This window comes from Hipposideros armiger, unplaced genomic scaffold (genome assembly GCF_001890085.2).
Source record: "Hipposideros armiger isolate ML-2016 unplaced genomic scaffold, ASM189008v1 scaffold_332, whole genome shotgun sequence".
Taxonomy (NCBI): Eukaryota; Metazoa; Chordata; class Mammalia; order Chiroptera; family Hipposideridae; genus Hipposideros; species Hipposideros armiger.
The window spans coordinates 268,618-286,259 of NW_017731682.1; the positions used below are offsets into that span (position 1 = coordinate 268,618).

At 48.9% G+C, this 17,642-nt stretch overlaps 1 protein-coding gene across 2 annotated transcripts in view; it reads left to right on the forward strand.

Annotated features, from left to right (window-relative positions):
• Positions 1 to 3,817: 3,817 nt before the first annotated feature.
• Positions 3,818 to 17,642, forward strand: part of TEAD4 (TEA domain transcription factor 4) — a 59,672-nt gene continuing 45,847 nt past the window's right edge. For both annotated transcript variants that reach the window (XM_019660989.1, XM_019660991.1), the window contains exon 1: positions 3,818 to 4,004. The gene's annotated coding sequence lies outside the window, so the exon portion shown is untranslated. The remainder of the gene's footprint in view (positions 4,005 to 17,642) is intronic.

Consider the following 17,642-nt stretch of genomic DNA (forward strand, 5'->3'; position numbering starts at 1 on the left):
GCAGTAGATGAGCCTTTTACCTGAAAGCTAGGAAGTAACCTTTCCTTGGCTGCGTCCTAGTCGACTTCTTGTTAGGCTATTCAATTCAGTTGTAGGTGTTTTGCTTTTTTTTAAAACGTGGAAAAATTAGGGAAGGGTTAGACATAGAGTTCTAGTTTCATTTTCTTCTTCTCAAAAGAAGGAGTTTGTTATAGAAAATAAAGAATAAAAATGAGAAAATAAAGAAATCCTCTCAATCTTCAACCTTGTCAGAGGTAATCACTCAATTTTTTTAAATGTATTTTTCAAAAACAGGATCATTCTATATACCATATCCTGTTTTTTAAATCCACTTTTCCACTTATATTAATATCATGAATGTTTGGAAAAAACATCGTTATTAATAGCTGCAAAGAATTTCATCACACAGATGTGGCTGAATTTGTTTAACACAGTATCATATGGATAATTTAACTATGACCATGGAGGTTGGAAAAACAAAATGTATTAAAGGAATGGAAATATACCAAAACAACATATGATAAAATTAATATGATTTTTGACCTTCATTTTGGAGTACAGACCACATCCCTGCCCTCCATCACTCATCATCAAGCTCGAGTGGGGTCCATTTGTAGGACTGGGTAGGGTGGTCTGGATCACTAGGAAGTGAGGAGAGTTGTGCATTGTATGGTGTCATTTGAGGGAAGCCATATGTATATGTTCTAGCTTGATCCAGAGAAATGAAGCATCTCTGCCAATAGATTCACTCCTGAGGGTCAGTGAATGCAAGTCCTGGCCCTTAAGAAACATAAATGCCCCTGGTAAGGGCAGGACGCATGTAAAATCACTGTCAGTCTTTCACCCTTCAGAACTTCCACATCTAAGAACTTTCTCCAGAGGGACCTCAACAGCTTGGGACACATTCCTGAAGGCACAGAACTCTCTAGAAGCTTATAAGGGTATGGACCAGGAAGCTGAAGTCCTGAAGTCATACGATTCCAGCTGGGATCACTTATGGTCTCGGATAGTTAAAATTTGAAAGGAATAAGCCAGTCTGACCTCCAAATTTCCTCTCAGCAGTCTGTGCTGAAGTGACACTCAAAGGTTGTTTTGTCTCCACCCTGGATTCAGTCCTGCCTTCCTCTCAATCCTCTGAACCCAGCTGGACCCACCTTCCAACTCAACCTATTCCTCCTTTTGTTTGAATTTGTCTTATCTTAGTTAATGGCACCTCCAGTTGTTCATTTGTCAAATTTAGTGATTTCTGTTTCCTCTGTCACCCTCACAGCCAACCTAGTCACTAGTTCTTGTTAATTTTGCCTCAGGACTGTTTCCTAGACTCTTTCCCTCATCCTTAACCTCAGGACCACTGCTGGAATTTAGGGCACCTGATTTTCCAAACCAGCCTCAACACTGTTGCCAGAGGGGTCCTTCTGATGCTGATAATGATTGTGTCACACCTGTGTCACCTGATGCCCAAACTCCTCAACATGGGATCCAATGATCTTCACAACCCAGCACCCACTTACTGTAACCTATTTTCCCCAGCTCCTATTCTCCAGCCAGCCACACCAGTTTACAAGACTTCTCTTAACCCCTTGTGTACAGGCTACCACGCCTTTGTGGGTATTCGTCTTAATTTGGCAAACTCTCATTTATCCTTTAAGAGCTAGTTCAAATGTCACCTCTGTAACTTGGATTTCATTGTTCCTTACTTTGGTTTCCCACTGGACTTTGTATAGTTGTCTCTGTCTTCCTAAGTTGTGATGGCAGGCAGGGACCTACCCCTGCACTTAGCATGGTGCTCAAAGTCAACAGACAATAAATGATGGTTACAGTAAATATTGAGTGCTTACAGTTTTCACTTCATTTGGTCTGTATACTGTCCTGTATTGCAATATTTTCACGTATATGAGGTGTGACCAGGCCCTGGTGTGACTCATTATTTAACAAGCATACCAGAATTCGTAAATGCAGATGAGCTGCTGCCTTCAAAGCCGTCCCCTTCTGAGACTGGATACTTCCTCCAGTGATGCTGTCATTGTCCAAAACACCTGGAGACACCTCTCTTGGGAACAACTTTGGCATTTCTTTTCAATATCCTCTGTGGTAGCAATTTTTTTTTCATTTTTTCAATATTTTTTATGCACTTATCTACCCCAAGCACCAAGCTGGTGCGGGGTGAAAGATAAGATATAGCAGGCATTTACTCAGTCTTCAAGGAAGTTTCTGTTTGGTGAAGGAGATAAGATCTGGACAACCATTGCAAATCGAGGTTAAGAGATAAGACTCCACAGAGGTCGTATTTGATTTTTGAAAAAAGCCCAAAGTCCTTTGGTTTCAACCGCCCAACAAGGTGGATGACAGTGGCATGTGATAACACACTGCTTTAAGCCAGTGGGTTCTGGAGACTTCCATATGGGAGCCCAGTGTGTTTCCAGCACCTCTCTCTCCCCCAAGAGACTAAACTCTTCTGATACGTTTGTTTAAAACCCAGACTTCCACTTGACAGCAATGCTCTTCCATGTACACAGTCTTCCCAGCTAAATGATAAGCTCTCTGAGAGTGCTGAGGTCTTATCCTTCATTGTTTTCACAGCACCTGGTGCACACATAATACATGTTGGATAATTATTCATTGAGTTACTCTCATGCTGTGCCACGCGGACTTCACACCGAGTATCCCCCCCCCCCCCCCCCCCGTGTGCTTTACTCTTTGTAGTGACAGCTCTGCAGATCTGCAAGAGACAGAACAGAGCGACTGAAGGACTAATGCCAGGAAGGGCACGCGAGGGGGCACTGGCAGAGGACCAGGGACTAGAACCTGGAGTTGCTGCTTCCGGGTTTTCCTTGGAGCGAGCGTGCCACGGTGGGGGCCGCGGAAAAGGAGCAGCCCTTTCTGCGCTCCGGGCGCCTGCCCCTGACACGGCTTTTCGCGGACACGTGGGGAGGGACGTCGGTCCGCAGCCGGAGATGCGGAGGATGGCAGGGTGCGAGGCCCAAGCCTAGTCCACCCATAGGACACCCCGGCCCCGGCTAATAGGAAGGTTTTCAGCTCCTGGGAAAGAGTTGGGAGACTCCGCCCCGAGGGGCAGGAACCTGGGCTTAGGGAAGAGAAAGAGTCGAAGGGAAAGTTTGTGTACGGAGGAGCGGCTGAGGCTGGATCCAAAAACTGCGGTCAAAGTTAGGGGTCCGCGCGGCGGGGCCGCCAGCTCCGCGCCCACTGCCCCTCCCCCGCCCGCATCCCAGTCTCCTCCCCGAGGGGCCGGTGGCGGGGCCGCCACTCCCTCCAGCTCCCTCCCTCAGCTGCGCGCATCTCATACCAGCCCTCATTCCGCACATTCCAGGCTCCCTCCTTTCAAACTCCAGGCAGGGGGTGGGAGGGCCCGCAGCCTCGGCTCCGGCTCCAGCCCCAGCCCCAGCCCCGGCCGCCTCGTCCCTCAGGTGAGTGCCGGGCCCGCCGCGCGCCCGGGCCGCGTGCTCCGCTCGCTCCTTTCTTTAGGCCTCGCCCCTTCCCGCCCTGGACCTCCCGGCTCCTGCCGCGCTCGGTCCGACATGCCCCTGTCTTGCCCGCTGGCTCCGCGGCTTCCCGACCCCTCTCCCGCTTCTCTCCCTCGCTCCTCCCCGCGCCCGGCCCGTTTCCCCAGCTCCCTTCCTTTGGCCGTTGACTCACTGCTCCAGGAATAGGGATCTCCAGTGTTTTCCCGGCAGTCCCGTTCTGGGAAAACTCCTCCCTCCCCGCGCTCCGCTCCGCTTCACTCCGCGCGCCGGGCGGGGTGGCGGCGAACTGGGCTCCGGCCCGCGGGGTCGGCTGGGTCCGCGGCCCCGCCTTCCTCCCCGCCCAGCGGGTCGGCCTCCGGGCAGGAGCCCGGTCTCCGCGCGCTGACCCCCTGTCGTCTGTGCAGAGCCTGCGCCGGCCGCCCGAGACCTCAGTGGAGCTGCGGCTTCCAGAGTTGGCGCGCGGGGCGAACTCCGTGGAACTGGCTTAGCGCAGCCATCCCACCTTCCCGGACCCTGGGACCGGTAAGGCTGCGGCGCGGGAGGCGGGAGCGCTTCACCGTCCGGCATGCATCCGGGGGGAAGCGTGAGGATAGACCAGGAAGAGAGCTTGGGCACGTGGAGGCTGTGCAGACCGCAGGGTCGGGGTGGCATACGAGGGGCGTGGGGAGGGGAAGAGAGCCTGGGAAGTTGAAAGAGCCAGAGGCGGAACTGAGAACCCCGGCGATGGAAGAGACTCAGCACCCATGCCCCTTTCCTGCTGGGCCCTTTTCAGGTTTGGAAGACAGAGCCCTGGAGGTAGGTGTGTTGGTTGTTTTAAGTGCTAAGGCTTTGCGAGAGCGGAGGGGACCTGTACAAAAGGTCCCTGCCCCACATGGGCTGAAACGCCTGATGGGGACTAGTGGATCTAGGGAACAGAACTCTTATACCCCAAAGCGAACTTTCCCCAGTCTACGTGCCCTCTGTGCAGGGGTGTGTAAAGGGGCTTCATCAGACCCAGTGGGTACCTGACGAGCTCATGGGATAGGAGTGTGACTGTCCTGTCTCCCTTAGCTTTGGGTGTCTGTGAGGGTGGTATCTATTCACATATGACTCACCTTGGCTTCCAGTAGGTGTATTTGTTTGTGTTGAACGTGAGTATATTTCCACTTGAGAAAAGTGCTGTCTGTCTGAAAGTGGGTCTTGGGTACTTGTGTGGTGCCCTGTCTCTCAGTGTGTATTTTTCTGAGGATGTTGGTTGTGGGCATGACTGTTCTTCCACCCGCATACCTGTGTCTCTGATTGTATGTGTGCAGGGGTAATTTGCCTGTGGTTGTTTGGAGCTTGTGGCCCCCAGGCTCCATTCGCCCTGGACTGCGCAGAGCTGGACAGAAGCTGTCTTTCTGAGGGAGAGTGGGTGCTTGCCTGGAACTGTTTAGAGAACAAGCTGGTAGAAGGCTAAAGGAATTTGAGGTCTTTTTTTGATAGGACTGGTTATTGATAGCGTTGGGGATGATTGTGGGGACGAACCTCCCAGAAAGAGGAGACCATCTGAATTTTGAGACTTGAATAGAGAGCGCTTTAAAGTTGGCCCCAAAGACGAAGAGGAATTGATGTACACCAGCCTGAAATTTCTCTGCTGGTCCAACTCTCCTTGGAGCTACCCGGGCTGTCAAGTGGCTGAATCCTTCATTATTTACAACTAGTTAGACTATTCTGCACTTTACAATGGCAAAGGGAGTGACTAGCTCATTTTGTAAATGTTGCAGTGCCAGCCTGAGAGGAAGGGGCTGCCCCTGATTTGCCAGTTGATTGGTGGGGAGGCCCTACTGGGTGTCTCAGTTTCCTCATCTCTTCCTTTCTGCTTTGCTTTCTGTATTCTCTCCATTTTTGAGTTTTACTATCCAAAACGTTTTAGAGGAGTGAACTAGCTGGGTAGGGGAGAGAGGTATGGTGTCCAGGAGATCAACAGAAGTGGCATAGCATGTGGAGGTGGGGTGGGGGGACACAGGCAGACCTGAACTCAGAGTTCTGCGTTCCCGCAACATGATGATGTGGGCCTAATGTTTAGGGCTTCTTGGAAGGAAGGAACAAGGCTCTCAGAGGGATGGGAACTCTGGTCGCTGCTTCTCCATGTTCCCCGAGGAGAGGATGCATATGTTCTGGTGGGAGCCTCCTCACTCTCACCTGCTTAGGCCAGGTGTGCGGCTGGGGCTTCAAGGGTGTCTGGTCTAAAGGCAGCATCAATGGAGTGGAAAGGGTACATGTTTGGGGTCAGACAGACCTGGGGACAGAGCCTGACAACGCACTACTTTTGAGGCTCTTGGGCTCATTTTCTTGGTGAGTAATATGGGAAAGGGGTTAATTAATATCTATCCAGAAAGTTTGTTGTGAAAATTTGTTGTTTGCAATTTACCTAGCACAATGTGTGGCACAGCCAGGGGACTCAGTAGCCAGTTTCCCAAGCTTATTTCAGCATGGAATTTCTTTTTTTCTTGGGGACTAATCTGAACACCCTTTGATAAACCCTGCCCTGTTCACTCCTGTTTATTCAGCAGGCATGAATCTAGCATTTACTATATGCCAGGCCCTGCACCATGATCTTCATCCTTAGGAACCAGGGTAACTGGTGGCCCAGGTGGAGGTGGGGGCAGGGCTTCATCACAGGGAGCACATGGCCTCCAATTTCTATGTTCTAATTCCAGTGTTGCCTCGACTCCAGGGTGAACTTGCTTGCTGAACATTATTGGACACTCATTGGAGTGTCCACATCTAACTCCCTCATATTAAAGATGGGGAAACTGAGGCCCCTCGAGGGATAGTAACCTGCTTAAGGTTACATAACTGGTAAGCTTTAAACCTGGGACTAGAATCCGCTGTCTTTATTTATTTATTTATTTATTTATTTATTTATTTATTTATTTATTGTTAGTTTCAGGTGTACAGAACAATGCAATAGTTATCCTTTTCACCCTTCACGCAGAAACAACCCTCCTCCCCCAAGAATCCACTGTCTTCACTTTGCATTCTGTCTCCTGCTCTATGGATCCCAGTTCTCAGACCCCTTGGCCACTTGCATCTAACGGGGTGGAGGCTGGAACACTCTGACTTGGGTGAGGCCTGTCGTCTTTGGCTCAGTGAGGTTGTTAGGAGGCAGAAATAACTCCCCTGTGTCCCAGCAGAAGGCAGAACTGTAGAATCTTTAAAATGCACTCTCCCTTCTCTCTGGTCTAGATATTACTCGGCCAGGTGGCCAAGGGTCTCTTATCTTTCAAGGTCTCCCGGGATGCAGATGTCACAGCCTCCTGTGGCTCCCATTCTGGAGTCTTGTGCTGGTTGGCTACTGGTCACAGAGCAATAGCTGTTGCCTAACCTGTGGCTTCTCTCTTCTTTTCCCCGTGGAGGTGGAGGACGTGGGTCACCACTTTGCTCCGCTGCCTTTCCTGTCGTTGAGTTCAGCCTGGGGTCAGTGGGAAATTCAGGGCTTGTAAGGGTGGCTCTACCTTGCCAGTCTTCCTTTGCCCCCCATGACCCTTTGGCAGGGATTGTTGGGACGAGAGCTCCTTTTAAAGCTCTGAAATTGGAGCTGAACAGCTGCTCTCCAGTCCCTCCTCCTTCCCCTGGGGGTTTAACCGGCTCAGGGGCCCAGGTGGAGGTGGGGGCAGGGCTTTGTCCCTGGGCAGGGCAGGGTCTCTCTAACTCCTGTGCTCTGATTCCAGCTTTCTTTGACCTCCTCTGAAATGACAATTCTTCCCTTGCTTTTGGGTTTTCCATCTAGATATTGGGGAGATTCCAGTCAGCCCCTGTGTGATATGGTCCTGGAGCCTTCTGCTGGTAGCGACTGGATCTTTGGAAGCATTTATTTCCACTGGCCTCCGGTTCCTAATATCCGTGCCCACACCTCCTGCCTTTAATACTGGCAGGCTCCTGGGAAGGCCGGAGGATGGGCCTGGCTCCCTGTGGTGTGGCCGTGGCCGGTGCTGAGGGTAGGCGGGCCCCCATGGGTGGGGACTCAGCTTCCTTTGACCCAAACTTCATGGGAACAATAGACTTCAGAGGAGTCACCAGGGGCAGGAAATGGAGCTGTGCTAAGGCAGGGTGACCCTCCTGGGGGATGGGATTGCATATCCGGCTGAAAGGAAGGGCAGGGTGTTGGGGGCAGTGCAAAGGGCACTGGGGAGGGGCGGATGACACACAGGGTGGGCCTCTGTGAAGGGGGCTGTTGACTCAGTGAAACCTGAGCTGCTTAGAGACCATTCTTCGGAGTGCTTTCTGCTTTGTGTGTTAACTCGCAAAGGCATTGTGTGTGGTATCTGCCAGCCTCTGCTGGTGCCCAGCTCGCCCTTGCCAGAACCCAGTCTTTCCCTTCCCTTCAAGCCCCCCGAGATGACTGCACAAATCATCCTGGCTGAGATAAAAGGCTAGTTTTATTTCTTCCTGGCTGGACTCCATCTTGGCATTGAGCCTTGAGTAATAGTTGACTGGGGAAGTGATTTGTGCAGTGGGCAGAGCTCTGGGTGGGGAGGCAACAGGCCTGGGTCAGCTGGACAACATAAAGAGATTTTTTACCCACAAGCAGAAAGCAAGAAGACACAGGACAGGCAGGGGGAAATTCCTGCCTGAAGCAGGTGGTGGAATGTTCTGGGAGCAGAGCGCGCTTATCTTGCATCTTTGTGAGGGCAGAACAGACTTTGGGAGAGGGTTTTGGGAGAAGTGAGAGGCAGACCACACTGAGTTCTTTTCTTGAGTTCAGGTTGCCATATTCTTACAGGTCAGGTTTTGGGGACCTGAGAGAAGCTGCAGAGGTGACCACAGAATCACCCTAGGGTCTGGGAGGGAGTAAGGGTTGCAAAGTAGCGAATGCTGTCCTGATTTATTTCTTCAGTGTGGTAAGACGGGGATCCTGGAGATGGGAGGCTGGTGAGCTGCTTATTGTATGGACCCCTTGCCAGGTTCCAGGTCAGGTATTTGAATCATCTGTGGGGACTTCAAACATGAAGTTGAGATAACTAGTAGCCAACATGTGTTCACTCTCCCAAGTCTTGGAAAACAATCTAATTTGGGTGGAGGAATGTTCGGTAAGAACTTTGAGTCTAATGATTTTCTTGAGTTCAAGAGAAGTAAATATAATCTGGCCGAGAGAGCAGTAAGATGGATGTGTAGCTGGTTGAAAGACTACTCTGGTTACTAGTGCTGAGCTCACGTCACCCTGCGGGGAGGTCTCCAGTGCTGTGCCACAGAGCTCTTTTTGGCTTTGTCCTCATCAATTCTGTGGGAGTTCAGGATAGTTAGCAAGCATGTTGGATGACAGAAGCAGGATTAGAAATCATCTTAATTGACTAGAATACAGAGATTAAGCAGAAATATGAAGTAAACATTTTGTCTGTTAAAATTAATACGTGTTCATTGTAGAAAACCTTTATAAATTAAAGGAGAAACAATCTGGTATATAGTACTGCAACTTGGGGATGAGCACAGTTAATATTTTAGTATGTGTCTCTCTAGATTTGTGTCCATGAAGATCTATATATTTTAACATGATTGCAACTATACTCTATCCTGTTTTTTCCCTGTGGAGTACTATAAAATGAGTAATATCCTATGTCATAAAAAATGATTTAAAACCGTAATTGTAAGGGTCTGAATAATATCACATTATATGAGCACATCTCAATTTATTTAACTGCACCCTACTGGAATTTAAAAACTTTTTTCAATTTTTAGCCATTAAAAATTACTTGACATTTAGCAATGCTGAACATGTATTCTTTCCTCAAGATGAAATCTAATAGATTTAAATGTAAAATCCTGCATTTAAGTTTAAAACACCAATTATATAAGCATAGAATAGGAACTTGCTATCAATTCTTGTGGGAACAAATACTTAGGCTTTTTGGTTGTCGAAGGAAGAGGGAGGGAAGCGAGTGCCTACTGGGTGCCAGGTGTTATTCTAGACAATTTTGCCTCCATCATCTCCTTTAATCTTCACAGAAGCCCTGTGAGACACGGTTTGCTTTTTTTTTTTTTTTAAGATTTTATTGGGGAATTGGGGAAAGGGAACAGACAAGTTGCTGTCCTTTTGTTCTTCAGTATAGTTGTGGAGGACGTTGCTTCACTGGCCCATGTTAGTATTGTGATCATTGCGCTCTTCCCCTGTGAGGCAGATCGGTTGCCAGCCTCTGGACGGTGGCTCTTGGTAGCTCACACCGGCTGCCAGCCGCTCACGCTGGCTGCCAGCCACACATGGTAGCTTATGGCAGCCCACCGCAGCAGGGGCTGCAGCCTATGTCATTGCAGTGACTCCCGGCAGCCCAGCTCCAGGTCGAGCTGTTGTTCACCATCTTAGCTGTAGAGGGCGCAGCGTCACTGGCCTTCATGTGGGATCTGAACCAGGGCCCTGCTGCTCAGAGCTGGCGTCCCAAGCCAGCTCTTAACCAACGCGCCACTCGGCCGGCCCAGGTTTGCTTTTTATTTGTTTTGTTTTTTAAACTCTGCTGTACAGAAGAGGGGAAAAGTTACCCAGAGAATATTGCTGGGGTTGGAGCGTGAAGCCAGGTTGCTCTGATGTTTCGCATCACCCCATTACACCCGAGCCTGTGTGGCCAGTGCCATGGTGGGGTCTGCGTGTGTCAAGGAGAACCTCAGTTCACTAAGCTCTGTGATGCTCGAGCCACATCTGGTTCTGCAGGGTGGGTACTCCCTGGCCTATGAGGTATTGAGCTCGCTGATGGGGTGTCTTAGCAGAGGTCAGATGAGGATTGGGCCCTGTCTTGTCATCGGGGTGCTGTCATTTCTCACTTCCAGAAGACAGGCCCTCTTTGCAGCAATGGCAGGTCAGGTCCATCTTCTCTGAAGTCAGTTCACTATGTAGGACCTCATAGGACTACACAGAATTTCCTTATGTAGTAGTCTGTAGACCTCATCTGGGATGCTTTGGAGGCGGTCTCTGCACTGGGTGGGAAATTGGCCCATATGACCTTGAGGACATCTGCTTCCTCCATGTGGTCCTGGGCCTCGGTTTCTCCACATGTAGCAGGTGGGGCTTGCATGAGGCGATGTGGGACACTTTGACATCCTGGGATTCCTGCCGGAGGGAGGTAAAGCCAGAGGCTGGCTGAGAGAGGTGGGGTGGGCTATTAAACTACTATGTCTAAAATATTTTTTAAACATGTAAACAATAGTTAAAAAAATTGAGATAGTTTACGTTATTTGCATACAAAGTGTTGGAAATCCAGTATGTATTATTTTACACTTAACAGTACATCTCAGTTTGGACTAGCCATTTTTCAAGTCTCAGTAGCTACCTGTGGCTAGTGGCTAGAGTCTGAATAGGATAGATTTGCAGCCAGCCTGCCTGGCTCTGAATCCCTTTTCTGTCACTTATCAGCTGTGTGGCCTTGGGCAAGTTATCTAACTGCAGTGTATCTTATTTTCCCCTCTGCAAAATGGGGTAATAATATTAGCAGAACCAATCTCATGTGGTTGGTGTGAAGATTAAATTAGTCAGTGTTCACAAAGTGCTTAGTTTTCCGCCTAGCATATACTAATACTGTATAAGTGTTTATCAGATAAATGACTTACAAATGGTCCTTAAACCGTGAACAAGCTTGAGTTTGTAAGGAGATGCTGGTGATGTGCTTGAAAAAAACCGATTATAGTGTGGCCCTGTGAAGTTATTGGTACACTGTGCCTGTACTAGTAGTTCTAAAAATGAAATTGACTTCAGATCAGATGGACCTGATCTGCCATTGCTGCAAAGAGGGCCTGCCTTCTGGAAGTGAGAAATGACAGCACCCTGATGACAAGACAGGTTCCAGTCTGTCAACAAGTGTGTCCTGAACATCTGTCTGCTTGGGGCTTGGAACTGTGCTGAATGGCATGGAGGAAGCAAAAGCATCTTCAGAAATGCTCCGTCGTAAATTGCATGACCTCATGTTGGAATGGGAGGGGAGGTCACTTCCAGCACTTATAGGTTTAAGCAATAGTGGTGCTGCTTATGTAAGAGAAGCAGTAAACCTGTATCAGATACCCTCCTCAGAACACTGCCAGCCCGCTTCTCTTGGCATCAGCCCCCTCCACTTGCTCCTGCCCTAAGCCAACCAGCAGTGGTCACAGAGCACCCACTGTGTGCCTGGACTGTACCAGGTGCAGTGAGTGGGGGGATGTGGGGTGGGACACCTGGTCCCTGCCCCCAAAGAGTTTTTGATCCAGCAGGGAGACAGACTGAATAGCAAATGCTGATAACCTACAAGATGAAAGAAGGGCTAATTAGAGGCACAAACAAGTGCCAAGGGGTGCCTGGTAAAGGTGATTCATTCTGATGGGGCTGGGAGCGGTCAGGGAAAGCTTCACAGAGGAGGAAGCCATGGAGCCTGCTCTGTGAATGGGGAGGGTTTTGATTGCTCTGTGTGTAGGAAAGAGAGGGCCAGGGAGAGAGGGAGAAATGTCTGTGAGAAGACAGAGAAAAAATAGTGATTTCAGGGCTATAGTCATGAAATAATTAGAGGGGAGATAACTGGGCTTTATGAAACAGGTAGCTTGGAGCTGGGTCCTCTGGCCAGAATAAGGAGGACTTTTTACCTATTTATTTTGAAATTTACTCTTTATGGCGTACAGTTCTGTTGGTTTTGATAAGTGCATGGAGTTGAATATTCACCATCACAATCAAGATGCAGAACCCAGCCTGTCTCCCCAAATAGCACCCTCATGTGGCCCATCCTTCCCTCTGCCCTCCCTGCCCCTCCCCTGACAGCGCCGACCCGCTCTCCACCCCTGTAACTGTGCCTTTTCAGGAAGGTCAGATGGACTCCTACAGTAGGTAGCTTTTCGGATAGGCTTCTTTCACTCAGCATAATGCCTTGAGATCTATCAAATTGTCGTGTGTATCAGTAGTTATTCCTTTTAATTGCTGAGTACTATTCCATGGGTGAATGGATGTACCATGGTGTGTTCACCCAGTCACTGGTTGAAGGACTTTTGAGTTTCCAGCCTTTGTGGATTATGAGTGATGCTGCTGTCAGCATTTGTGTCCGGGTTTTTGGGTGAACACAGGCTTTCATTTCTCTTAGGTAAATGATTAGGAGTTGGATTGCAGGGTCATACGGTATGTGTATGTTTAACGTTTTGAGGAGCTGCCAAACCCTTTTCCAGAGTGTACCATTTTGCATTCCTATCCGCAAAGCATGCGAGTCCCATTTCTCCGTATCCTTAACAGCGCTTGGCATTGTCGGGCTTCTTTTTGTTTTAGTTTTTGCCATTCTGGTAGGTGTCTAGTGTAATCTTGTGGTGGTTTTAATATAATTTCCTTAATAACTAGTGATGTTGAACACCTTTTCGTGTGTTTATTTTCCATTCCTATAACATTTTTGGTGAAGTGTCAGTCCAAATCTTTTGCCTGTGTTTTCTTTTGATTGTTTTGTTTCAAGAGTTCGTTAATATTCTGGATGAAAGTCCTGTGTCAGATGTGTGATTTACATATTTTTGGAGAAAACTCAGTTAGGGAGAAAATCTCCAAAAGAAGATGATGGGTGTGAGGGACTTTGAGAATGAGGTTGAAAATTTGGTGTCCTGAACCTTGGCCTTTCTTCAAGGGCAAAGCGGGGACGGGGTGATATGGAGGGCTGGGCAGGGCTAACACCTAGAAAATGACCTACCTATGAAAAAGCCAGGAAGGAGCAGGGCCTTCGGTGAAGCCTGTTCCTGGCTTATCACCTGCCGTAGAGCACACTTTAGAATAGGAGGCACCAGCGATGGCTTGGTGTGCTGGGCACCTCCCTGGCTGGCCGGCTGCACCTGGTCTATTCTGTGTGGCTGGCTAGATCAGGCTGGTTTGGCCCCATCTAGAACAACAAATGCTGTGCCCAGCCTGGGTATCAACCACTTACATGGCCTTGTTTCCAAACTGGATGACCATGCATTCTGGAATGGGAGGTGGGGCAGTTGTCAGGCCTGCAGAGGTAAGCCCTGGGTGGGAGTGTGGCTGGTGCAAGAGAGAATCAGTGTGGCATACGTATTTTCTGGGTCAGGGTGGGTCCTCTGTGATGGTGATCTCAGCCAAGGGTCTGAGGGCTTTGGGCGATTGGAATTTCTAGAGCATCTCAATTCTCATGTCTGTCCCTGTCCAGGTAGGGTGGCTCTGAGATGGAAGAACATTTCTATGAACAAAGAGCAAGGCTAGGAGGGGTGTTGCCTCCTGCCTGTTGTCAATGCTCAACCCAGCCAGTCCCTCTCCTGTGTCCTGGGGGCCGTGGTACTGTCCAGATGCTGGAGTCTTCATCCTTCCCTGGGGCAGGCCTTTTCCAGACACGATTAAGGCCTAGAGGTGGAGAGTGGGGCAGAGCTGGAGGGAGTTTTGCAGGAGCTGCTTATGCTGGCTGCTCTGAGGGCCCTGCAGGCTCCCCTGGCTCCCTGATGCTCTGGGCCCTGGAGGGCTGCTCCCCAGGGCTGAGAGCTCTGCCTGACTCCTTACTGGGCAGGGCTTGTGCCCAGAGCCCCCGTCTGGAGTGCCTTGTGCTGCATGGGCACCCTCTGGTCCTGGCAGGGTGGGGCCCGGTCATGTCAGTCTTTGGGAGAACAGCTGATTGGGCAACACACTCCAAGGCTGGGGAAGCAGCATTTGGTGGGCAGCACACGGCACTTGTGTATATAAACTGGTTCTGTCAGTTCCCCGGGGAGGGGGCAATCACCCGTAGACAGGATTCAGTGGCAAGTCCTATTAGGCAAAGACTCAGCTACCTAGTTTGAGATGTGCATCTTCATAGGACAAGCCTACTGAAAGTGAAGCCAGCTAATTTGGTTCAGTCCTTTTGCCTCTCCAGCACAGTAAACGTAAGCAGAGAGTATAGAGAGGTCCCTCCTTTCACCCCCACATTCTCTTATTATTAACAACTTACACTAAAATTCATAGCTTACACTAGGGCCTACTCTTTGTGTTGCTCATTCTATGGGTTTTGACAAGCTCATAATGGCATGTATCCACCATTACAGTGTCATACAGAATAGTGTCACTGCCCTCAAAGTCCCCTGTGCTCCACCTACTCATCTCCCCACTGATCTTTTCCCTGTCTCCATGGTTTGCCTTTTCCAGAATGTCATGTGGTTAGAATCTTAGTGTGTAATCCTAGTAGCCTTTTTAGATTGACTTTCAGATTGGTTTTCGCATAGTAATATGCCTTTAAGTTTCCTCGATGCCTTTTCATGGCTTGATAGCTCATTTCTAATTGTTGCTGAATGATATTCTGTCCCCACCATTTATTTTTGTAAATGGGAATACTAAGATCCAAAGAGGGGAAGTAAGTGGCTCAAGAGGCACCATGAATTCATGGCCAGGCTGAGCTTGGAGCCTAGCTCACCTGCCTCCTGAGAACCTGCTCAGAGGGGCTTCTGTGCCAGGCACTGAGCTGGAGCCTGAAGCCTTCTCATCAGCCCCATCAGCCCCTTCAGGGGCTCCAGGGCAGGCCCCAGGGTGGGGTGGGGAGTGGAGGGTGTGGACACCCACTTGCTGTGACCCACTTCCTGGATGAGTTAAGGCCAGGCCCAGAGACACCCACGTCCCTGGCTGCTTGGAAGGAGGGGCTAGGGGCTGGGGTCAGTGTCCTAGGTTTCAGCTCCTGGAGTGCTGGGGGCTCATATGCTGCCCGCCTGGGGGTGGAGGGTCTGGGGAACTGGTGGAGACTGTCTGCTCCCCCAGGGGCTTAGGGCCTATATCCACTCAGGAATTTTATCTCCCTCTTTTCTCTCCATCTCTGAACCACCCACTACCCCTCCCTGTTGAGATGCCTCCCACTGGCCTGCTTCCTTCTCCGCCTGTTTACTTATCTCTCCCCTTGTTGCCCCTCATTCCTCCTGCTTCCCAGAGGGAAAGGCTTCTTGCTGGTTCTTCCCGCCTCCATCATCCCTCCAATAACCATGGATGTTTGAGGAGCCCCTCCAAGAGCCAGCCTTTGTGCCTGAATCTTATGGACACCACTGAACTTAATCCTCCGACAGTCCAATGAGGAGATAACATTATTGCCTCTGGAATATATTTGGGAGGACACAGGCTCAGAGCCGGGTAGCTTGCCCAGGTTGCTGGACTCCATGCCAGCATGAGGCCCCGCCAGGATCTGAGCCCAGGCCTGACTTAGAGCCCGGGCCCACAGCCCCTCTCCTGTCCAGGCCAGGCCTTATGGGCTGGCTCTCTGTGACTGTGGTTCCAACACATCTCATGCTGGGTAGGATTGTAGGGTCTTCTTTTTGTCTTCTTTTCTGTCACCCCCTCCCCATTCCTATCCTGTCAACAAACTAGATGTGATAAACATCTTCAGACTAAAAGGTTGTGAGGGGTGGTGGGTGGTACAGACACTGTTCTTTATCTGTTTTTGTCTCACTTAACCCTTCATCTCTCTGCTGAGGCAAGTCTTCTCCCTGTTTGAGAAATGCGGAGACAGAGCTTTAGGGAGGTGAAATAAGCTGCTGCGAGGGGCTGATTTTAATTCAGGCCCCGCTGTTCTGAAGGTTCCTTACAGAGGACCAGACTCCCTCCTGAGAGCTTTATGCCCAGGGGAGGAAGAGGCACTGCTCAGACAAGGGAGGGTGCGGTGGTGGGAATGCCGGCTTCTAGCACCTAGGTTCTGTGTGGCTTTATGATTGTTTGAGAATGGCCCTTTTCTGGCCCCCAGGAAGCCCTGGCCAGCCTTCTGAAGTCACACTGGGGTCAGTTTTTTCCAGCTGAGCCCATGGCCCAGCCCCACCCCGTCCAGCCCATTTCTCTGCTGGACTGTGCTCTCCCCTCCCTCTCCTTCCTGCATCCCAGGGACTCACCTGCCAGCAGCCTGGAAACGCTCCTGTCTTGTCTCTTCTCAGGTCTAGCTGTAGATAGGCCATTTTCCTTTGTCTCCTATACATATTTTTTTTTAATTTTTAAAAATTTATTTTTCAATTACTGTGACATACAATATTATATTAGTTTCAGATGTGTAAAACGACATAAGTAATTTGACATTTGTATACCTCACAAAGTGATCACCCCAATAAATCTATTACCCATCTGACACAGTATATAGTTACTATAGTATTATTGACTGTATTCCCTATGCTGCACTTTACATCCCTATGATTTTTTTTATTAGTTTCAGGTGTACAAAACAATGTAATAGTTAGACATTTACACCCCTTACAGTGATAACCCCCCTTCCCCAATCTACTACCCCACTGACATCGTATATAGCTGTTACAATTCCATTGACTCTGTTCCCTATGCTGTACCCCACATCCTGTGAATATATGTGTGTGTGTGTGTGTGTGTGTGTGTGTGTGTGTGTGTGTGTGTGTGTATACATTTAATTATAGTTGACTGTTTCCTATATTTTGGACCCAGGTCCCCTGAAGTTCCTCCTTCTCCCCTTCTCTGCTCACATCTTTCTCCTTCTATCTCCTGGTGCTCTTTAAAAAAAAAAGTGGTAAAATATACGAAACATAAAATTTACCATTTTAACCATTTTTAAGTGTACAGTTCAGCTGCATTTAGTACACTGACAGTGTTGTGCTACCATCCCATTTGTCTTCAGAACTTTTCATCATCCCAAACAGAAATTCTGTACCCATTAAACAATAACCCCCCATTTCCTCTTACCCAGCCCTGGTAACCTGTATTTTACTTTCTATCTTTATGAATTTGCCTGTTTTAGGTACTTCATATAAATGGAATCGTACAATATTTGTCCTTTTGTGTCTGGCTTATTTCACTTAACATAATGTTTTCAAGGTTCATTTACATTGTAGCATGTATCAGAATTTCCATCCTTTTTTAGAGTAAATAATATTCCACTGTATGGATATGCTACATTTTGTTTATCCATTCATCTGTTGATGGACATTTGAGTTGTTTCCACCTTTTGGCTATCTTGGTACCTTTTGACATATCCCTCTCCACCAAATGAAGTATTTCCAGGGCTTTGAGCACAGCATCTATTAAAATCCAGCCCCCTCACACCAAGATGTTTACCTGTAATGGTTTAATGTATTGCCCTCTCTGCGTATGCTTGATTCATGTTATTTGTGGTCGTACGTTTTATAAGTTCACCAAGAACACTGAATCAGCAGGCACTGAACCATAGCTTCTAGGTTAGATATAGGGCTAGGTTCCAGCAAACCTCTAGCGCAGTGTTTTCATCAACTGATTAATTCTTAACCTTTGTTTTCTGT